Here is a 24,341-nt window from a genome sequence, read left to right as displayed (position 1 = left end):
AGTAACGCCTAGCTTGCTGAGGAGACAATGAAAAGAATCCTTACCCAAAGGTTTGGTAGAAATGTCAACAATTTGGTCATGGGATCGAATATGACAAGGTGAACCAATTTGGATTGGATTTTCTGTGTATAGAACTTTTACATTGGACTGAATATATAGATGTTGTTACAATGAACCTAGACATAAAATTAACAGTTGCCAAATCCCATAATTACAGCTGACTGGAAACCCCTTAATTAAGCTGATTGGGAATCCCTTAATTGTTCTAATATTTCAACACACCATATATGTTGGGTTTGTGATTTGAATATTGTTGTTCACTTGTTTGTGTCTAGGATATGTGATTCCTTAAATATCCTTAACAAACATGAAAATCTTGTGAGTTTGTATAGATTTTTATTATTGTTGTGGTACTAGGTATTATAGTCCCTGACAATGTTATGGGTATAAACCAGTGGTTCTAATGAGTTTGCTTTTCAATGTTCCTATCTTCATTACATTAAGTAAAGGTTGGATTGCTGAAATTTCTAATAGGTACTGAATTTCTAGTTTGGTGTGAAAAAATAAATAAAATGTACAAGATGGGATGTGCTCAATAGGAATTGGAAGCTCCAGTAAAATTGCAGTGGAGATGGTTTGGTGCTCAATTTGGAAAGAAAGGTGCCTAATAAATTTGCGATGTTTGCATGGAGAGCATGTCATAACGTTCTACTTGCATGTGCCAATCTAGTGAACAGAAGGGTTCTAACGTAGCCATGATGTCCAAGCTGCAAATTAAATAAGGATGACATGATGCATGAATTATGGAATTGTGAAGAGGCACAAAGAATTTGGTGCTGCAGAAAAGAGGTAATTAGAGCATGAATTCCTAGACTTTGTTGGAATATTTTGGCCTGTATTGGAGGAGGGCTGTGACAACACTGTGGAGCAATTTCTGATACTGTCCTGGATGATTTGGAAGACAAGGAATAAGTGGGTCTTTGAGCAGTCTAAAAAACAGCCAAGTGTCATAGCAGGTGAGGCTATAGAATTTTGGTAGGAATTTCAAGCAATCTGCAACTCAGGTAGTTCAACAACTCAAGCTGTAACATGCCAACATATTAATCTCACACTGCATTGGAATCCTCCCTGTAAACCTATGTACAAGGAATATTTTGATGGTGTAGTTTTTGAGGATTTACATACAACAGGAGCGGGAGTCAATCCAGAATGAACAAGGATTGCTTATTGCAACAATGAGCCAAAAAGGAAGACCAGTTATGGAGAGCTTTGTGGTAGAACTTGAGGCTGCAGTCCAAACCATTTGGTTTGCTCATGATGTTGGCATACAGAAGGGACGAGTTTTAGTGGGGGATTATATATAGCAAAACTTTAGGAACATGGAAACTCGAGTTTTGGTGGGCTAGCGTTGTGAAGGAAGCTAAATTTCATCTGCAACGTTAACATGTTTAGCAATGGGAAGTTAGTTTTACTAGATACTCATTTTGGCAAGATGTGCACATAATATTGAAGATTATGTAACTTGGATAGAAGAGGACCCATTATTTTTGTTTGAAGGGTTGAACAATGATGTACTAGGTTTGAATGTTTCAACATGCTACTTGTTTGGTTTTCCAAAGAAAAAATGGAAGCATATCACATTAATTCTACTCATATAGGGGACCAATACATTTTTTTTGTCCCTAACTAGTTCATTCTTACAATCAAAGTGGGGTGCTTCAAGCTTGCTACAACTAAATTTACAGAACCATGAACTATATATAGCTCATAATCCAATAACACAAGAAATACACAGTACATTTTTATCTTTTTTTATTTATGCATAAATGCCAGTTCAATAAATGCCAGTTAATTTTTTTTTTATCAATGTTTACTAAGCTATGGTGGCATAGCTTTAGCACTAGTAATTATCATAGACTGAGGCCCTTAGACCTTAGTGTTCACTGCCTATAGATTTCCTTCTGTTTTCTTGAGGAGAAATATAAGTAATGCTTCCAATGGATACAACAAATGTACCGACTTAGCCTTGGGAAGGCTAGATATGCGCTTTGTCTTATTCTTTGTAAATGATGGGTTTCATTTCAGGTACACAAAGCCTATTTATACTTCAGGAAGACTACCAGGCCTCAAGGCAGGATCACCATGCTCACAATACCATTCCCCAGGAGCTTTGGAACCTAATTTGGAAAGTAAAAATCCCTCTGAAAATTGGAATCTTTGTGTGGAAAGTCATGCATGACAATATTCCTACATTTCTGAATTTGTGTAATAGAGGGATCAATGTCCATAGTACATGCCCTCTCTGCAATTCTGAGGATGAAAGCACCACTCATCTTTTCCTCAACTGCCCTTTTGCTAGAGCCATTTGGCATGGTTCATCATTGGGTATTCATACTTCTGAGCTAAACAATATTTCTGTCCAAGGGTGGGTTGGGTCCTTGCTAATAAGACACAAAAGGATGGATCAGGAGTCAATGAAATACCTGCAAACTCTGTTTACTGTCTTATGGTCAATATGGAACAATAGAAGTGCTCTTAACTGCTCAAATTTGTCTTGCAGGTACCATGAAATCTTTAACGAGGCTGATTCACTGGGCACACAGAGGCATCAGCAAAATACAGACCAAATTCCAATTGGTGGGCAGTGGTAGCTAATCGTAAAGTTAGCAGGTGCAAAAAGAAAGAGAGCTAAAAGAAGTGCTTACGCATAAGGCCAGAAATCTACGAGGAGAAGTGGTGTTTTGTGGTATTAGGAGTTGTGCTACTGGATCTGTTGCAGGTGCAGTTTAGGAGGCGATAGTGGAGGCAGCAGTCAAAGCTAAGAACCTTGGATATCAACAAATTTTGATGTTAAGTAATTGCAAAAAGCTAGTTCAAGTAGCGAACAAGAAGCGAGCCCCAGATTGGAAAGAGAGAACTCTCATGGCAGACATGTCCTCCCTACAGCAGATGGGATTAGATTGCAGGCTGATTTTTGTTTCTAAGGTTATCCTTAACTATGTATGGCGTTAGCTATTTTAGCTACAAAAGAGCCAACTTACTATTGCTGGCCGACTATGGAACATGATTTAAATGCTACTTATGGTTAATGCCTTTTTTGAATGGTATCAAAAAAAAAAAAAAAAAAAAAAAACACTTCAATGAAGCATGACTTTGAAGAAATATGCCTCTATCAAAAAATTACACTGAGACTATTTTCTACTTTGTTGTTTCCATCCAGTTTCTTTAACATTTGATGTCTTTTGTCACTCTCTTCTCCCTCTCTAAAAGACCGAATGGCTCTACATGCTTCATGAACTTTAACTAAGAACATTGGTATTTGGGAGCTTTTCTCTCTTCCATCTATTAAAAATCTTTAGATTTAAAACAAACGAAAACCACAATGAGTATACACTATACAGGTATTATAAGCCCAATCCCAAGACATACTATAAGAGAGCATTATAGAAACCAGTTACCATGACTTTTAAGTAGAGTTTATGAGGTGCCTTTGTTTTAGACCCAATTTCTCTCTCCCTTTTGTGTGTGTTTGTTTCTCAAAAATAAAATAAAATAAAAATCTCAAGACATTTAAGCCACTTGTGTGCAAGCTCCTCAAACAATCAAAAGAAAACAATATTCAATTCTAGGGGTGATCATTTGTGTTCACATATCATGCTCATGTCATATTAACTCACAAATATCCAACCATATAAATCTACACGAACACAAAACGTTTATTAATCGAGTCACAACCCCTCAACCCTAACATAACCTATTTATTAAACAAGTTGACACGATACGATTCACATAACCATTTAATAAACATGTATTAAGGTTGGCATGACCTAACATAACCCATTTAATAAATAGGTCACATAGTCAAGTTTACATGTTTACCTAGCACAGATAACCTATTAACAATTCTCATATTTCATAAAATCAATATATATATATATATATATATCTAAAAGCTAAAACGTAGCATTTATTATTACTACGCTCTTGTTGAGCCACATCAGTAGCCACGTCTTCCACTAATTTTTTATACTTTCTTTTCTTTATTTAAACTTTTCTTCTGCCCCATTCTCAAAAAAAAAAAAAAAAAAAAAAAAAATTCTTCTTCCCATTCATTCACACCTAGTGTTACATTTTTTACAACCTTTTCCCTTTTATCTCTCTACTACTCTCAACTTTATGGTTACACTTTTTTCTTCATTCTTATATTATGACTCTTTTTCTCCCAATTTCATTTTGTATAAATTTGATATCATTTTCCTCATTCAGTCCATATTTTTTCCCCACAAAACTGTGAGTATTCTCTCTCTCTCTCTCTCTCTGTGAATTTTTGTTATTTCTTATACCTCTAATTAAGGTTGATGGTTTTTTTTTTTTTTTTTTCATTAGAAAGCCTTCTCTTTCCCTTTCATAGCTTTGGTTGAATTTTGGTTTGAGTTAATACTTAGTTTCTTTTGGAAAAAGGAATTTGAATATGCCTACCAATTGTTTGAGTAATAAATTATTATAAAATCTATTTTTTTAATTCCTTTAGTTTCATTTTAATTTTGGCAAAGATAACGTTGTAATTTTGTGATGAATTTTTATTATTATGATAATTTCCTTATTCCTAAAGAGATGAGAAATTTGAATAATAAATTTGAAACTTATAAGGTTTAGTTGTATTTTAGATAAATATAATACACTACAATAGAAGTTAGAAGAATATGGTTCACCTTTAAAAAATATTAATCAAACACAAAAAAAAAATAATAAAATGATATATTTGTCGAGATAAAAAGATTTAAAAAAATTACTTGTAAAAATCTTTTTAAAAAATAGACAATACTTAAAGTAATTATTACTTTTAATATATTACACATTATTACATAATATTTATATTCCCACGCATTGCGTGGGTCTACAACTAGTATATATAAAATCAGAGACCTCATAGTGTGAGAATCTATACTTTTGCCAAGTGGCACGTCCTATGAAGTTTCTCTACGATTATCAAACTCTTCCATTAATTGTCTAAATTTACACCATGACTCTCTCTCTTCTTATGTCTTTTAGTATACCAGCTATTTCAATTTTTTTTAAGGGACTAATAACTAATGAGATCAAGATAGATAGTCTTCAGCATTTCTAGTGCCTCAATTACACAAATCCATATCCTTTATTTACTATGATCATTATTATTTTATTTAGGGAAATGCTAACGAGTGCCCTTAGGGTACTGGTTAACAATCCAGTTAAAGAAAGTTTTTATGGGAAAAGAAAATAAAAATTAATATTTTGACAGCTTTTTTCATTTCACATAAAAGTAATGTCAAAACTTTCCTAAAATGGATTGTTAACGAGTGCTCTTAGGACACTCGTTAGCATAACCCTTTTATTTTATTCTATGGGAACCATTATTATTTTATGATGATTAGTTACATACTCACATCTCATAAAAAGAGTCTCCCTCCTCTATTAATTTTTTTTTTTTTTTTTTTTGGTAAGGCAAGTTTTTACGTTGGTTATTTAAAAAAGTTTCTGCCTTTGTAATTGTGTACTAGCATTAATCACAGCTTTCCTCCAAAATGATGTTTTAGTTTTTGCCTGTTTGTTTGCACATAATGTGCCTTATCAACATTCTGCTATAATGATTAATGTAGTATTTCCTAAACCTTTGACTCGCCAACCTCTCTCTCACGCTTTGCCTTCCCTCTCAACTTCGAATTTATGTCTACATTCTCATTCTTTCTCTAAAAAAACCCCTTCTATAGTTAAATTTCTGAAACTATTGCTATTCTCAAATTTTGTTTCCATGCTCACAATTTTTTAAAACACCTAGCCAATGGAAGAAACATGTTGCTCTTGTAATCTTTTGTTGTAGCTAGTAGTGGCTGTCCATCGCACATTAAGTGGCCATGATATGTATGTTCAAGCTATCTTCTGCTACTTTCAAAAATTAAGTTCTTCACTTACAATCAGTAGGGTTAAGATTGTGAGATTCTTTGTTTTGCTATTTTCTTTTATAGGTTGTGTTATTATGTATATTGATTTCCAAAAGATGCTAGAAGTCTAGAACTGAGAAGTCGATAATTGTTTATTGTAGTGTAAAAGTCTCATTGTCAATGTCCTTTTCCAGTTTGTTTAATCTTAGCATATGGCTTGATTAGATTGGTCTTTTCAAAATAAACAAGAGTTGAACCTATTGTAAATCTTTAATTTGGATTATAGGGATCAAGCAGGTAACGCCTTGGGTGGAGGGGATTTAGTCAAAGGCAATTGAATTTGCAGAGGAAAAACAACACAACTATTCAATCAACATTCTTTAGACTCCAAGATTCTTTCTCAAGGGAGTCTCTTGATATTTCAATAAAGAAATATATATTGACTTTTTTCCTTCAAAAAATTGAGTTTTAGTTTAATGGTTTTTTTTTTTTTTTTTTTTTTTTTGAGTTTTGGTCTAATGGTAATTGTATAATGATCTATATATTGTGTGTGCTTTCTTTTCTATGAATTTCAATAACATATGAATTGAGGCTTGGTATGTCAAACCCAAATTGTCATCTTGAATAAACAGGTCAATTCCCATCGACTTAATCTGAAACCAACCCGTTTACACGTGTTCAATGTTAAAAAAAGATATTGATCAAAAGCAGTGAACCTGGTCAAAGTCTACATATGAAGCCAGAATAGGTACATATGAAGCAGGAATGGGAAATATGGCTTCCTATCTGACATCACCAATTATGCTGGAGGCAGAAAACTCAGCCAAAAAAAAAAATGCTAAAGGCAGAAAAATTGGCTCAAAGGTGAGCATGTTCATCAGAATTCAGAACCAACTACTTTATCAGAATTGGACCATACCAATAGCCATTCATATCCAAGATTGTTAAAATTTTGAATTGAACTATCCTACTTTCTCAAAACAATTAGGATTGAATTAGAATGGTATAAACTTAGAATCGCTTGTAGGATGGTTTGGGATCGACAAAATCACAAGATCCTACGATCCCAAACTAGTCCTTTCTTCTAGAAGATTGAGTCTAAAGTCTAAACTGAAAATTCTTTGACTGATATTTTGCAGAGCATCTACGAGCCTCCTTGCTAATCAAAATGTTCAATTTTTCTTAGAGCAAGCTAATAGATTTTGGGACAAAATTTAGCTATAAAATTGGTTGTAGCTTTAGGTTACAACCTTACTCAATATCTTCTTATTTTAGATGCATTTTGACAAATCCATCATTGAATTACATATTCTTCTTATATCCATCATGTTTGCAAAATTTCTAGAAAATTAAAGATCAATAGTTATGTTATCAATAAATTATTTAAAGGCGAAAAGCACATTTTGGTCCCTACATTTTCGCACGATTCCTACTTTGGTCCCTAAATTTTATTTTTACCGCTTTTAGTCTCTATTTAGAAAAACGCCTTCTGTTTTAGTCCTTTCCGTCGGTGCCGTTAGGGCACTGACCTACGTGGCAAACGAAATTATTAAAATAATAATAAAAAAATTTATTTTGTCATTAAAAAATGCCAAGTCAGCATTTAAATTTAAAAAAATAATTTATTAAATTTAACTAAATAAAAAAATAAAAAACTGAAATAAAAATAAAAAATCGCATTAATTAAGATTGAAGTGTGTCTTGAGCAAGAACAACAAGAACACAAACTCAAATCTAAGAACACACAATTAAAATCCAAAAATCACAAACCCAAAAAATAAGAACATCAAATTAAACCTAAACAAGGAATTAAACATGAAAACAAACACAAAACACATGCCCAAAAAATTAAAATAAAACCAGCACAATACTTCCACTCTCATTTTATACTTCTTTTTCTTCGTTCTTTCCGGATCCATTACTTGTCTTTGTTTTTCTTCTTTCTTTTCAGATCCATGACTCTCTCTTTCTCTCTCAAATTCTTTCTTTTCATATCCATGACTCTCTCTTTCTCTCTCAAATACCAACACCTTAGTGTTCAGCATATGGCCGCCGACGTAGCGCACACGCAACGCCGTGGTGGCGCGCCTCGTCGAGACGCTCTCCGTAGCTCGGTGGCGTGCCTCATCGAGATGCTCTCCAAGTGCTACGGCACCTTGCCGAGCGATCTATTTCTCACTCTAAATCTCACACTCTTGGAACCAGCGCCCGATCGGACCTCAATGGTCCCCATCCACCTAAAAACCATTGGCCCATCGTGAACCCATCAGTCCGACCAAATCAGGTCCAAGGCGGCATCATGACGGCGGCAGTTCTCTTTCTCTCTCTCTTTCGCATTTGGCTTTTGTCGCTGGTCTTGGATTTTGGGGGGGGGGGGGGGGTTTGTTGATTATGTTTGTTGGGAGTGGGCCACGGTGTATGTTCTAAATTCGTGGGTTTCGTGGGTTAATTTTTGTTGGGTTGTGGTTCCAATTTGGGTCAGGGTGGTGGTGGTTGGTGGTTTCGATCTGGGTTTGGTTTGTGGCTTGCTTCGTGGTTTGGTTTGTGATTTATTGGTGGGTTTGGTCACTGTGATTGTCCCTGGGTTTGCGGCTTGTTTCAGACGTGGTGGTTGATGGGTTTTTCTGAGTTTGAGATTTTTTTGTTTGGATTGGTTGTGAGGTATTTTTGGATTGATTTGGTAGTTTGGAGTTTTAGGATTTGATGATTTTGCTGGGTTGAGAAAATGATGATTTTGAAAATTTTAATTTTTGAATTTTAATTTCTGGGTTTGTGTACTTAAATCTGGGTTTGTGTTTTTGGTGTTCTTGTTCAAGACACACTTTAATCTTAATTAATGTGATTTTTTTTTTTCTGTTTTTTTTATTTTTTTATTTAGTTAAATTTAATAAATTATTTTTTTTAAATTTAAATGCTGACTTGGCATTTTTAATGACAAAATAAAATTTTTTATTATTATTTTAATAATTCCATTTGCCACGTAGGTCAGTGCCCTAACGGCACTGACGGAAAGGACTAAAACAGAAGGCATTTTTCTAAATAGGGACTAAAAGCGATAAAAATAGAATTTAGGGACCAAAGTAGGAATCGTGCAAAAATGTAGGGACCAAAATGTGTTTTTCGCCTTATTTAAATTGCAAGTTATTGTAGTTTAAAATTATGCATGATATATAAGCTTATAGATCATATAGTAAATAATATCTGATTAACACAAAATTTGACATATATATTAAGAGCATAAATAACATGCAATTCAACGATTAGATTTTCAAATGAACAAAATTTAGCTATAAAATTGGTTGTATCCTAAAGTTATAACCTTACTCAATATCTTTTTATTGGGGGTGAATTTTGACAAATCCACCATTGGATTACATTTTCTTCTTATATCTTCTATGCTTGCAAAATTTTTAGAAAATTAAAGATCAATAGATATGTCATTAATAAATTGTTTAGATTGCAAGTTTTTGTAATTTAAAATTATGCATAAAATATAAGCTTATAGATATATAGTAAATAATATCTGATTGATACATAATTTGACGTGTGTATTAAAAGCATAAAATATATGCAATTTAACGGTTAGATTTTCAAAATATGTAGTAATGTTAATTTTATTAAAGGAATTTGTAGCCTTAAACTATAATAAATTTTGTAGCTAAACTTTGTCCTTTTCAAAATATATAGTGATGTTTATTTTATTGAGTAATATTGTAATTTTAAATCACAATCAATTTTGTAGTTAAACTTCGTCTTTTTTTTTTTTTTTTTTTGGCATATAGATTTCAGCATCATTATCAGAGAAAGAAGCTCACTTGTTCGTTTCACCCTGGATTGCTTTTAGTCAACACAGCTTGAATAGGTATTGGGAAATTTGGCAACACCCCACTGTCTTTCACATTTTATGTCACTGCATTACGGCACTGAAGCTTTGCTTTGTTCAAAGGAGAACGGTAACTAAAGTGAGAATAGGAGGTCATACAGTTGGTTTTTTTTTTTATATATATATATATATATATATATATTTTCTTTGCTGTCCTAGCCATTTTTGTTTGGCTCAAGAATTTTATTGGGTAGCTGCTAGTAGGCACTAAAATAGCGGTTAAAACTTTATTTACCAATGGGGTAATGCTGCAAAATGAGCGGTTATTTTTGCTATGGAGATTGGTGTTGATCCTGTGGAGCTTGAAGGCGATTCAGATGTTAAAAGTCATGAAATTAAGAAAACTGCCACTATTTTCTACTCTATATGGCAACATAATCATTAGTGAAACTCAAGTCTTTGTACAAAGTTTTACCACTCTCGTTTGTATCATGTACAATGCAAAGGACACACATATGCTTTAGCAGGAAGAGCTAAGGAAGTTAATGATCTGCTTGTTTGGCTGAAAAAGTTCTCTCTAGATCTTTCTTTCTATATCTAATCTCGTTGTCTTAATAAAATTTGAACAAAAATTGGCTTCAAACATATTTGGTGTCTTGGGCACCAACCATCAATAAAAAGATGACATTAATCCATATCATCATGTGTATTGCACATGATTCACTTAACTCAACCAACAAAATGAGTCTTGTATATTGCAATGACAAAATGCGTTATATTCCTGGTTGAAGCCAAACTTTTTCCATAAGCTTCAACTTGCCTTTCTTCTCCAAAAATAATAAAATAATAAAAACCCCAATGCACAAATGGACTTTATTTTTTATATATAGCAATTCTTAAATGAAGATTTTGTTATAGATGCACTTATATAGGTATAATTACACTATTAAACTAAAACCTTTTTTTTTCATGGATAATTTCTTAATTCTAATGATTTATTCAACATACAGAGTCTCTATTATTTTCCCTTTTTTATTATTCTTCAACACAAAGTAAGAACTTATTATTTTCAATTTGATCCTACAATACAATTCTTGATCCCTTCCATTGATCTTACGTAAGATCCCATTTTAACAACCTAGGCCATACCAATGGATATGACCAATGGAGTTGAAAAAACCAAGAATGCAACTAACCCAACTAAACCATTGAAACCCAAGGGTTTTTAAGAAAACCTATAAACTAGATGGCTAAACTGGATTGAACCAACATCACCTTATATTTTGAATGTCCAATAGCAACACCAATGAAGCACATGAGACACTATATTTTCTCTTGTTAAAAAACCCGTGGATGAACAATCAACTAATTAAACGAGTCATACAAGAACCTGGCCCTTGTCTTGGACAAGCTCCAGTATGATTTTTTATTCTTCAAACAGCTATAGAGAGAATGGGCAATCAAAGATCATCAGCTCATGTTTGAATAAAGGATCTGCATGTTTCCTCTTATTAACAATATTAATCATACAAACTGTACATGTAGCATTCATAAAACCAAGAATACAGCTTTTGCATATTGTTTCTTCCATCAGAATGCTTAGCTTAATAATTTTTGGAAAAATAAATAGCAAATAACCGGCGCTTAACATTGCCTCCAACATAAATGAGCAAACCTAATGGTCACCATAACTGAGACAAACCTAAATGCTACCATCAGAGAGCATATTACAGCCACAATATCTTGTTCTCATAGTCAATACCACCTCGACATTACATCATACATTATGAGGCAGCAGTGGTGAACTATTGCGGCTACTGTTGCTACTGCTTCTTCCTTTAATGGGCCTACACATAAGCAAGCTTCCATCAGAACAAACCCAAATATAAATGAAAGCATGAAACATTTAAAGCTACAAACACAAGTACTAAAACTATATATATAGATCCAACTTTCTATTCAATCGTGGGATTTAGGCAGTCCGGGGGGGACCACCATGGCTCCTCTCTTCTCTAGAATCCATACATCCCTTATCAGTATATGGACAACTATCTCTCGAGCACTGGTTTAGATTTGGCCTCAGTGGGAAAATAAAACAGAGCACCTAACAACATATCTTCACAGACCAAGAACTACTATATATATATATATATATATATCAACAAGGAAACTAATATGATATGTGTTAAAGGAATCAAGTTTGCACTTCAAGCAAAGTCAATAGAGGAGAGAACCTAGTTAGGAAATTGTTAGTCTATTAACTAACTAGATGTTTGGCATGCACCATGTGTGAGTACCATGAATCACAAAATTTCTTTATTAAATTTATTTGAGTTGCTAATTCCCTTCTCCACAATTTTTGGTCCTAACAAGATCCCACTGTCAAGAAAATCTTGGAAAGTGGGAGATATAAATAACTTGAAATTAAAAAAATCCAAATCCAAATTGAAAGTTCAATTAGTGTATAAAACACCTTGAACAATTAGATTCTCAATTTACAAATTACCAATTAAAGCTTAATATCAAACAATTTGAAAGTTCAATTAGTGTATAAAACACTTTGAATGATTAGACCCCCAATTTACAAATTACCAATTCAAGCTTAATATCAAACAATTAATGTGCGGAATATGAACATAAGCTTGATACAGAATCGATAAACAATCTAAACCAAATAAAATCACATCCACAGCAGAAATTAAATGGCAAAGATTAAGAGAAGAGAGATGCAAACATAAGGACAACACAATGATGTGTTATCGAAGAGGAAACCGAAGCCCTCGGCATAAAACCTCTCTGCCACCCTCCAAGTGGTAAATAATCCACTAAAGAATGTAGTTGGGATACATGAATAGCAGAAGACTCTCCAAGCCTAATCTACCCAATGTATCTAAGCCCTCCAAGCTCCTACTCTAACAAGGTTCCGCCGAACCTATTTCTTCTTTAGCTTACTGGATTCCACTACTTAACCATAGCATCTACCAATATGAAATTGGTCCATTCTTAACTACTTCCCAAAGCACCAAACAGTCTTCTCACAGATATGGGTATGGTGAGAAAATGTTTTGGTAATGTACCTCTCAAGGATTTAACAATGGAGAGGAAGAGAGTAGAGGAATTTGAAGAGTCTCCATGTGAAGATTGTGGATGAATCAATCTTGTTTTTCTCTAAGGTTTCTCTCTCAAAATTCTCTCTGAAAGCTCTCAACATTTCGTGGGTATAAGGGTCTATATATTGTAGGGTGAGAAAGGAATATGAAAAGTAAGTTTTTCCTAAATAGGGTGGTTTGGTGATTTGGCCTTACGACTGGGCTGAGTCGCGAGTTCAAGCCGCGAGCTAACGGCCTGGCCAGCCTGGGACTTTTATCCTGTAGTGCAATAGTTGGCATGACTCTTCAGCTCCCTTGCATGCTTCACATGTGTGCCAACTTTGGCGGCTTACCAATCGCGAGTCACCCGCAAGTCTAGTCGCGAGTCTCTGCATCCTTGCATAATCTTGAACATTTCTTCACACTTTCTTACTCACTACCCTTACAGGATTCCCACCTAAATATAGGGTTACTAATTCGTTAAATACAAGAAAATTTAGTACGGAATAAAGCCAACAAGATGGTTGATAAAATTCAACCTTACACAATTAATGTGCGGAATATGAACATAAACTTAATACAAAATTGATAAACAATCTAATTCAAATAAAATCACATCCATAACAGAAATAAAATGGCAAAGATTAAAGGAAGAGAGATGCAAACATAAGGACAACACATGATGTGTTATCGAAGAGGAAATCGAAACTCTCGGCGTAAAACCTCTCCGCTGCTCTCCAAGCGGTAAATAATTCACTAAAGAATGTAGTTAGGATACATGAACAGCAGAAGACCCTCCAAACCTAATCTAACCAATATACCTAAGCCCTCCAAGCTCCTATTCCAATGAGGTTCCGCCGAACCTATTTCTTCTTTAACTTACCGGATTCCGCTACTTGACCATAACTTCTACCAATATGAAATTGGTCCCTTCTTAACTGCTTCTCAAAGTACCAAATAGCCTTCTCACAGATATGGGTATAGTGTGAAAATTTTTTGGTAATGTACCTCTCAAGGATTTAACAATGGAGAGGAAGAAAGTAGAGGAATTTGAATAGTCTCTATGTGAAGATTGTGGATGAATCAATCTTGTTTTTCTCTAGGGTTTCTCCCTGAAAATTCTCTCTGGAAGCTCTCAAAATTTCGTGGGTATAAGGGTCTATATATAGTAGGGTGAGAAAGGAATGCGAAGAGTCAGTTTTTTCCAAACATGGTGGTCTGGCGACTTGGCCTCGCGATTGGACTGAGTTGCGAGTTCAAGTTGCGAGCTAACGGCCTGGCCAGCCTGGGACTTTTGTCCTGTAATGCAACAGCTGGCATGACTCTTCAGCTCCCCTGCATGCTTCACACGTGTGCCAGCTTTGGCGGCTTGCCAGTCGCGAGTCTCTCCATCCTTGCACAATCTTGAGCATTTCTTCACATTCTCTCACTCACTACCCTTACATGATTCCCACCTAAATACAGGGTTACTAATTGCTAAAATACAAGTAAATTTGGCACGGAATAAAACCAACAAGATGTTTGATAAAATTCAACCTTATAATCTCCCCATTTGGCTATTTCGTGACAAAACCCTAAAACAAACTCTAGACTTAACATGTGAGTTTGGAACAGTTGAATAAAACTCACTCACTTCTAACTCTAGAATCTGATAAGCTCTTAAATCATATGAACAAGAATCTTCTGAAACACAACAACACAATATGATCATTGTATGTAGAAAAACTTGTAATTGCATATGAGGCAAGCACAATGCGATCAAGCAAAATGGAATGAGAAATAAATCATGACTTGACCAAATAGGCAATCACTATAAAATAGCGACCAAAATGCTTATTCATACTTGGAATGAACACTCGGACATACAAGCCAATAAGCTCAATGCAAATCACTTGTATGCCCAACACTCAACTAATGCACAATACATAAAGTATATGCATCTAGGAACAAAATCCTACGAGGGCACAAGAATGAGAGTACTTAAAGAAAATGTATAACATTTAGCTAGAAGTACTAGGCAACAAAACATAAAGGCTGCAAAGAATGGTACAAACCATAAAAGCCTACAAATTTACATGGAAACAAACCCTAAAAACTTACAAAAGCAACATGGGCACAAACACAAAAAATACAGAAAAACATCTTTAGATATTAATAATATCACTGTCAGACACATCCATGAGTTTAAACCAAACTATTAGAACCATATCCACACAAGAGTAGAGTTTATATAAACTATAAACAGGCAAGAAAAATTAGAGTACTTAAAAGTATATGTGAGTGTATATGTATCAGCCTCTTCTTGAGCATATAACTCCCCCTTTTAGTGTTCCCCTTTCAATGTGCACATTGCTATCTCCCCCTTGCTATATGTTATCTCTCCCCCTTTTTGGCACGAATAGCTAAAGGCTATCCTCAAGCTTTTGTTGAATAGCATCTAAATGTGCCTCAATCGTAGTGAAACGCATTTGAACATGATTGTTGGTGGAGTAGAGAGATCTTTCTAATCCGGAAATACGTTGATATAGCCCCTTAATTAAAGTGCTCAATCTATCATCTTGAGAGCTAGGTGCAGATGGAGTGCCGGTAGTTTGCTTCTCAAAAGGAATGGGGGAAACAGTTGTAGCATGCATAGGTGTAGCAAAATCATGGCTAGATGGAGTGGCATGGGAGAATGGCTCACTCTTAGGTGTTTTAGAGGAGTGACTCTTGCTTGCATGGAGAGTTTTCATGGAAATTGGTCGAGGACGTGAAATAACTTTTCCATCTGTTGGTGGACAAACACCTTCACGAAGCAAAATCTTCATGATGAGACTACAAAAAGGAATATTGGTTTGTGCTATCGATTAAGCCACTGTTTTCCCAATTGTCTGAAAGATGTGAGCACAAATGTCAATTGGAACTCCAGTAATGAGATCACACAAAAATTGTGCTCTTCCAAGATTTATGAAGGCGGCTAGACAGTGGGTAGAGATTGGAGAACATGATCAGTTTTAGAGTCGTCAATTCAGGCAAAAACTGTGCAATGTTGATAGATGATCCTTTGCTTCTAACCTCATGATCAGGCCTAAGAACTTGGAGAATGTCTTGTACCTGAAGTGATCTGTCATCATACGGAGTGAGGTCCACATTTGCTAGTCTAGTAATGCGAAGAACCTTTGCAATGTAGTCTGCATTGATGGAGAACTCGGTTCTCCTTACCCAACATTTCAACTCTACTCCGGTGTATTTGGCATTAGAGTAGAATTCCTTAACTAATTCATCAACCGGATCCTCGAAATTCCCAAATAGATCAGCCCAATCCCTTACTTCAAAAATTTTAGGGACAAATGTTGTGCTCAAGGTATCAAATTTTACTACATGTTCCATAATAGGTGTAGCATCTATAAAAATGCTTGAAAAGGTCTGTGAATCAAAAGGAGTCTTGAATCTCTCATTGTTTAGGCCTTAAGATGACTAAGTCGAGTGACGAGTCCTCTTAGCAACAGGTGTAAGGTTGAATTTAATCAACCATCTTGTTGGCTTTATTCCGTGTCAAATTTGCTTGTATTTTAGCAATTAGTAACCCTGTATTTAGGTGGGATTCTTGTAAGGGTAGTGAGTGAGATAGTGTGAAGAAATGCTCAAGAATGTGCAAGAAAAACAGAGACTCGTGACTGGATCTCGCGGGTGACTCATGGCTGCAAGCCGCCAGAAGCTGCACACGTGACAGGCATGCCAGAAGTTGAAGTATCATGCTAGCTAGAGCACTACAGGAGAAAATAGGACAACTAGCCGTTCAGTTATCTCACGGCTGGAACTCGTGACTCAGTCAAGCCGCGAGTCAGCCCTGTTTTGAAAAACCTGACTCTTCACATTCCTTTCTAACCTTAGTATAAATACCCCTTATACCCATGAAAGAAAGAGAGCTTCCAGAGAGAATTTTGAGAGAGAGACCCTAGAAAAAAACAAGATTGATTCATCCATAATCTTCACATAAGAGACTCTTCAAATTCCTCTACTCTCTTCCTCTCCATTGTCAAATCCTTGAGAGACCTTTTACCAAAACTTTTTCTCACCATATCAATTACTGTGAGAAGGCTGTTTGGTATTTTGGGAAGCAGTTAGGAAGGAACCAATTTCACATTGGTTGATGCTATGGTCAAGTAGCAAAATCCGGGAAGTTAGAAAAGAAATAGGTTCGGCGCAACCTCGTTGGAGCAAGAAGCTTGGAGGGCTTAGGTACACTGGGTAGATTAGGCTTGGAGGGTCTATTACTGTTCATGTATTCCAACTACATTTTCTAGTGGATTACTTACCGCTTGAAGAGCGGTGGAAAGGTTTTACGCCGAGAGCTTCAGTTTCCTCTTCGATAACACATCGTTGTGTTGTCCTTGTGTTTGCATCTCTCTTCCCTTAATCTTTGCCTTTTATTTTCTGCTGTAGATGTGATTTTAATTGGCTTAGATTAATTACCAATTTTGTTTATAGCTTGTGTTCATTTTCCGCACACTTATTGTTTGTCATAAAGCTTGAATTGGTTATTTTGTTATTGGAGGTCTAAACGTTCAAGGGTGTTTTATACATATAATGAACTTTCAATTGGTATTAGAGCGGGTGCACTTGTTGTGATTTAATTACCTAAGTGCGATCCTAGACCCCTTTGTTATGGATGCTGTTATGGAAAAGGTCATGCTGAATTGTGGTTTAAGTGTTTGTGATAATGACTCTATGAGTATGTTTGAAGGGTGTCCTAACAATGAACTCTTAGAGTTATTAAAGACAAAGAAACATGCTAGGATATTTGTTCACATGTTGAAATATTTTGAAAATAAGAATCACACTTACACAATAGCATATCTGAATCTAAATCTTTGATTAAGAAGTATAAAAGAAAAAATAGAATATTGTGTGAGAAGATTGATAATCTGAAAAAGAAATGTCAATCTAATAGAAGCATGGAAATTGAAGATAAAATTCTGTTTGAAAGTCAAGAATGTTTGTCTCATACGAGCTTATTTGTGCATACCTCATTGAAGGTATTTAATTCATGCTTATGGTATCTTGACAGTGGGTGTTCTTATCATATGACAGGAGATAAATCACTGTTTAAGACACTCAAAGAGAAGGTTGGTGACTATGTGACTTTTGGTGATGGAAGTCATGCTCAAGTTCTCGGCAAAGGGACTATTGAGATAACTGGATTACCTCTATTGAAAGATGTATTATACATCAAAGGGCTGAAGGTGAATCTTTTGAGCATCACTCAAATATGTGATGAGGATTTTCTTGTCCAATTCTCAAAGAAGGGATGCATAATCATCAATGAAGAAGGGATTCAAGTCTTGGAGGGAAATAGGACTACAGATAATTGCTATAGAGTAGTTCCTACATCACCCATTTCATGTAGAAGTGCTCGTGTTGACATGTTGGAACTTTGGCATCACAGATTTGGGCATGCGAATTTCAAATAGGTAGCTAAAGTGTCTAAACTTGAAGCAGTTGAAAGACTTCCAAAGTTTGGAAAGGTAAAGAAGACTATTTCTCAAGATACACTTAGGTTGAATTTCTCAGAGAAAAATCAGAAGCATGTGAAAAATTGGAAATCCTTTGCAAGAAATTATAAAACGAGAAAGGGGTTCCTATTGTCAAGATAAGAAGTAATCGTGGGAAGGAATTTGAGAATGCAAGATTTGAGTCATTTTGTGAAAAGAATGGAATCAAAAGGGAATTTTCAGCCCCCAAAACTCCTCAACAAAATGGAGTGGTAGAGAGAAATAATCGGGTGATTCAAGAAATGGCAAGAGTTATGCTACTAAACAAGCAAATACCTCAAAAGTTTTAGGAAAAAGCCGTGAACACCTCTTGTCACATTGACAATAGAATATTCTTTCAAGTGGGAACAAAGAAGACCGCCTACGAGATTTGGAATGGAAAGAAGCCCAGAGTAAAGTACTTCCGAGTGTTTGGAAGCAAGTGTTATATTCTAAATGATCGGGAGAACTTTGGAAAATTTGATGCAAAAAGTGATGAAGGTATTTTTCTTGGGTACTCTACTACTAGCCGGGCATATAGGGTTTTCAACAAGAGAACTAAGACAGTAATGGAGTCCATCAATGTCAAGATTGATGATGCCTTAACAAAGGTAGAGATGATTGATGATGGAGAAGGGCCGAGAACCAAAGAACCCGATGTTGAGGTTGAAGCTCTTGATATAGAAGTTGAAGGATCTACACCGGAAGAAGAATCAACTCCCATGAACCCAAGAATGGAAACAAGATCAATATCTAGAACATCAAGTCCTCTCACTCCTCCGAAAGTTCATCATTTCATCTCACGGAATAATGAAGTCTCCACATCAAAGAAGCCATCATCAAGAGTGATTAAGAACCATCCAGATAGCAACATTATAGGGTCTTTAGATGAAGGTCTTTGCCTTAAAAAAGGAAACATCCTTTTGGCCAATCATTTAACATACCATTGCTACCTTGCTCCATTTGAGCCAAAAATGGTAGAAGAAGCTCTCCAAAATGAGAATTGGGTTGAGTCAATGCATGAAGAGCTGAATCAATTTGTAAGAAATGATATGTGGGAACTTGCTCCAAGGCCTGAAAATGTTCATGTCATTGGCACTAAATGGATATTCAAAAACAAGACCAATGAAGATGGAGAGATAATATGGAATAAATCTCGGTTAGTAGCTCAAGGATATACTCAAGTAGAAGGAGTAGATTTTGATGAATCCTTCGCTCCTGTGGCAAGACTTAAGTCTATTCGAATTCTTATGTGCATTGCATGCACTATGAATTTCAAACTCTATCAAATGGATGTAAAATGTGCATTTCTAAATGGATACCTGAATGAAGAAGTGTTTGTTGAACAACCCAAAGGTTTTGAGGATCCTCACTTTCCTGATCATGTGTTGAGATTGAAGAAAGCCTTTTATGGCTTAAAACAAACTCCTAGAGCTTGGTATAATTGGCTTACACATTACCTCCTGAATAGAGGATTCAAAAGCGGATATGCCGACCGGACTTTGTTTGTCAAAAATGATGAAGATTATCTCCTTATGGCTCAAGTATATGTTGATGACATAGTGTTTGGGGCTACCATTGATGATCGGGCTATAGAATTCTTTGAGGAGATGAAGAAAGAATTTGAGATGAGTATGGTGGGGGAGCTCACATTTTTCTTGGGCCTTCAAGTCAAACAAAAGAAGGAAGACATATTCGTTTCATAAGAAAAGTATGCTAGAAACATTGTTAAGAAATTTGGACTAGACTCCAAAAAACATGCCTCTACTCTATCTTACAGCTAGTAGACCGGACATTGCATTCAGCGTTGGTGTTTGTGCTAGATATCAAGTTGCTCCAAAGGAATCACACCTGACTGTGGTAAAGCGAATTATTCGATATATCAATGGAACTCCATATTATGGTTTGTGGTATTCAAAAGACTCAAATGCTTGCATTGTCGGGTATTTAGATGCAGACTGGGCTGGTAGTGTGGACGATCGGAAGAGTACTTGAGGAGGCTGCTTCTACCTTGGTAACGATCTTATCTCGTGAATGAGCGAGAAACAAAATTCCGTGTCTCTCTCTACTGCTGAAGCAGAGTACATAGCCGCTGGAAGTTGCTGCACATAAATTCTTTGGATGAAGAAGTTACTTCATGATTATGGAATTCCTAAAGATACAATGTGTGTCTTCTGTGATAACACCAATGCCATTAATCTTTCTAAGAACCCAGTCCATCATTCAAAATCTAAACACATAGAGATACGTTACCATTTCATTCGAGATTTGGTGAAAGAAAGAGTTATGTGTCTTGAATTCATACACACAGACAATCAAAAGGCGGATATCTTCACCAAGCCTCTCGATGGTCCACGGTTTGAATCCCTCCGTAAGACCATTGGTGTTAGTACAATTCCTTGAATCTCTTGTGTGATGTGTACTTCACCTATTTATATTGTATTATTTTGTTTGTTGGGGCACACACTTCTTTGTTGGCTTTCTGTATAGCATGATTTTGTTGATTGTTAATTGCTTTGTCTGCTTTTGTTGTTTTTTATCAATCTTTTCCTTCTTATGTGTCAAAAATCCAAAAACCACATAAAAAGTAGAAAATCAAAAAGTTTGATCGACTTTGTTGAGTTTTGTCTCAAAACTTGTTTTACCTTGTACCTTTGTGCTAATGGGTTTGTGCATTTACGAGCATAACTTGTTCCTTTGCACTCTTATCACTGTGGAAGAAATCTTGAAATTTATGTGACTGTTGTAAATAGATCTTCAAACTTGTCATGAATGATTATGTTGATCTTGAGACATGCATAGACTTGTGCCTATATATCTTTCCACTCTTTATTTATTTATTTTTTTTTTTGCTAAAAAGAGCTCACCAAATGTAAAGAGATATTGAGCTGCAAAAGCCTGTCGCACATACTAGTATTCAACTAGGAAAAAGGGTAAGCGACCAAAAATAAAGTGTATGATTTTTCAAAAAGCCAAATATTATCTCATCAAGGTGATATATCAAACATCATTCTCACAATGAGATGTGACTGTTACAAAAGGGTAAAAAAGATCAAATGTTATGATTGAAAGTGGAGCCAAATGTAAAGCTCCAAGTTATGTTATCAAGTCTTGTGGAAGGTCATATATGTATATTTCTATAATTGAGATGGGTCACATGATCTAGTGCTAATTGTGTATGTCTTGGTTGAATTGATCATTGAAACTTCACATTAGACTAAGGATTATCTCATTGTTGATATCCACACACAACACACAAGTTTATATTCAATGAATGTCATATTCATTTGTGTGATTGTACTTGATAAAATGTGTTTTCACATGCTCAATCTTTGTTGATTCAAATACAAAAAGATTTTTGAGTATTTTAGTTGTTTTTGGAAAATATTTTGTTTTTACAAAAATTGAAAATTTCAAAAACAGTGTTGCCCTGTTTTGGCGACTCAATCGCGAGTAAGTCAAGTTGCATGTCACAGTCGCGGTCTCGCGGGTTGGTTTTGGTGACTTGTTCGCGAGTAGAAGGTCTAGTCGCGAAGGGTACACAGAGATTTTCGCGGCTCAGCTCGCTACTCCCTCGTGAGTGAGACTTCCAGTAGCGAAAAACACTTAGCAAATTTTTTCAAAACTTTTGGCTTGAAGTGTTTTGGCGGGTGAAAACTAGCGACTATCTGGCAACTTACTTCAGTTGCGAAAATCGCATGGTTTGCAAAAAGAAGCTTTTTTTCAACACTGATCTCAAAAAGGGTCTTAATTTTTTTTTCTATCATCCTGTGAATGTTCATTTTCTAGTCTCACTTTCAATATTTCAACACCACCGTGGTCAACTCCAAAATCTTCCACTATTTTGTCACCATTTTCTCAATCTTCAAGGAAATGTATGGGTTTTGTTCTCTACTCTTTATTTTTCACAGTTATTGCCTTTTCCTTATGGATTTTGTGCTCTCTATGATATTTGTATATCTCTTGACTATGTTTGGGTATCTGATTGTTTGGTGTCATCATTGTGTGTTTTTTGGTGGTTATATACTGATCTACTCTATATTGTGACAACATTGGGTCATTAATGTCACTCATTGTCATTTTTTGGACATTCCCATCTAGTTTTTAGGATTTTCTTCATTATCCATATTTTGAAACTAACCCATTGCTAATAATGTTTCTTGGATTGTATTTTTTTTTTTCTCTATTACATAATGCAGACTGAAAATGTCTCCATTCAAGAAAGCAGCTGTGAAAGGAGGTAGTCCCAAAAGAAAGGAGCCTGTCATTGATGTCGATGACTACTCACCTAAAACAAAAAGGACTCATTCCCCATCAGGAGTGTTCGATCCCAACAAGTTCAGATCCTATGCTGCCTTTCAGACTCATAAGAATTATTTCCGAAATGTTACACCATTATTGGAAAGACCAGTTGATCAATCATCACTCCATGACACTGACATTCCAAAATGGTTTGCCCACAAGGATTGGAATTGCTTTCTCTCCGATTTGGATGAAGCTTATGAGAATTTGGTAAAAGAATTTTATGTCAATGCAATTGTAGAAGGCGAAGAACTCAAGTGCTGCGTTAGGAGAAAAAGTTTTTCAGTCTCTCCTGCATATTTGGCAGAGATCCTTCACATCAACCGGTCAATGCTTAAAAACTCACCGGTTTATGATGATCTATGTCTAGATGAGGAACTACTTAAGGATAGTCTTAGACAAGACTTGGAATTCTCATCCAATGGAAACTCAGTCAGCGTTTCCTCTCTTCCTCCGAAACTAAGAGTGCCTACAATAGTGATGTTTCACAACTTGTACCCCTTATCCAGTACTGGGTATATGAACCTCGGACGTGCCTTGTTTCTTCATGACCTAATCTCTGATGTAGAGATTGACATCTGTGCTCATATCTTTCACGTTCTGCACAAAACAGTTTTACGAACTGAGTCATGAATATGTGTTCCTTTTTGCTGTCTCATTTCTAAAATCTTGAAGCTCAAAGGAATTCACCCAACAGTAGATGAATCTCCTTACACAAAATCGAGTCCAATCAACATGCGTACATTCAACACAAGCATTGATCATAGTCGGAAGAGAGTCAAACTGGAAACTTCCACATCTCACAGTGGTTCGCGTTTTAGCACTTTCTCCCTTGACGAAAAACTCGACAACATTGTGACATCTGTCCACGAGTTGAGTACCAAGATGTCCGAACTCACATCTATTTTACACCATCACAGCACTTGGTGGGATATGAAGTTTACCTCCCTACAAACTCAATTGGATCAGATTCAGAGGAAGCTAGAAGAGGATATGTAGCTATTCCATGACAAAAAATGGGAGATGATGTCATAAGGGGAATATAATGAAAGGGGGAGTGATAGCTTGATCAAAGGGGGAGATTTCAGCAAGCGGTTTAAATATTTTACTTTAAGTTGTTATTCAGCTTTTTATGCTTTGTACCCATGTTACTTTTGTAAGCTTTTAAGGTTTGTTTTCATAGTTTGTAAGCTTTATGGTTTGTACCATGCTTTATGCAGCCTTTATACTTTGTTAAATCAATACTTCTAACTAAATGTTATGCATTTTCTTTTAAGTACTGTCACTCTTGTACCCTTGTAGGATTGTTCCTAAATACATATACTTAGTGTATTATGCATTGATTGAGTGTTGGGCATGCAAGTGATTTGCATTGATCTTATTAACTTGTATGTCCAAGTGTTCATTCCAAATGTGAATGAGCATTGTGGTCACTACCTTGTAGTGATTACTTGTTTGATCAAGCCATGGTTTGTTTCTTAACTCCATTTTTGCTTGATCACATCATACCTGCTTCATATGCATTTCATGCTTTTCTGCATACAATGATAATGGTGTATTCTTGTATTTCAGGAGATTCATGTCCATATGATTCAAGAGCTTCACTGTTTCTAGAGTTAGGTGTGAGTGAGTTATGTTCAACTGTTCCCAACTCACATGTTAAGTCTAGAGTCTGTTTTAAGGTTTTGTCACG

The 24,341-nt window shown here is 35.6% G+C and overlaps 3 protein-coding genes across 31 annotated transcripts in view; 2 read left to right on the top strand and 1 right to left on the bottom strand.

Moving 5' to 3' along the window:
- The window catches only part of LOC126720769 (receptor-like protein 9DC3), a 93,701-nt gene extending 92,721 nt beyond the window's left edge, over positions 1-980 (top strand). The window contains exon 5 of one of the 2 annotated variants that reach the window (XR_007653650.1): positions 850-980. The gene's annotated coding sequence lies outside the window, so the exon portion shown is untranslated. Of the gene's footprint in view, positions 1-549; positions 658-849 lie in introns of those variants that run through there. The other variant, XR_007653653.1, reaches the window with a different exon arrangement.
- Positions 1-24,341, top strand: part of LOC126720768 (receptor-like protein 33) — a 322,024-nt gene that overhangs the window by 8,321 nt on the left and 289,362 nt on the right. The gene's annotated exons all lie outside the window — the stretch shown is intronic.
- LOC126720773 (serine/arginine-rich splicing factor SR45-like) overlaps positions 1-24,341 on the bottom strand; it is a 185,922-nt gene that overhangs the window by 76,370 nt on the left and 85,211 nt on the right. For 10 of the 16 annotated variants that reach the window (XR_007653663.1, XR_007653674.1, XR_007653656.1 and 7 more), the window contains one exon: positions 11,420-11,591. The exons of the other annotated variants lie outside the window; for them this stretch is intronic. The gene's annotated coding sequence lies outside the window, so the exon portion shown is untranslated. The remainder of the gene's footprint in view (positions 1-11,419; positions 11,592-24,341) is intronic. 16 annotated transcript variants of the gene reach the window in all.

Source organism: Quercus robur, chromosome 4 (assembly GCF_932294415.1).
Source record: "Quercus robur chromosome 4, dhQueRobu3.1, whole genome shotgun sequence".
NCBI classification, from domain to species: domain Eukaryota; kingdom Viridiplantae; phylum Streptophyta; class Magnoliopsida; order Fagales; family Fagaceae; genus Quercus; species Quercus robur.
Note: the sequence above shows the minus strand (reverse complement) of the source record. Positions and strands in the feature narration are given on the sequence as shown.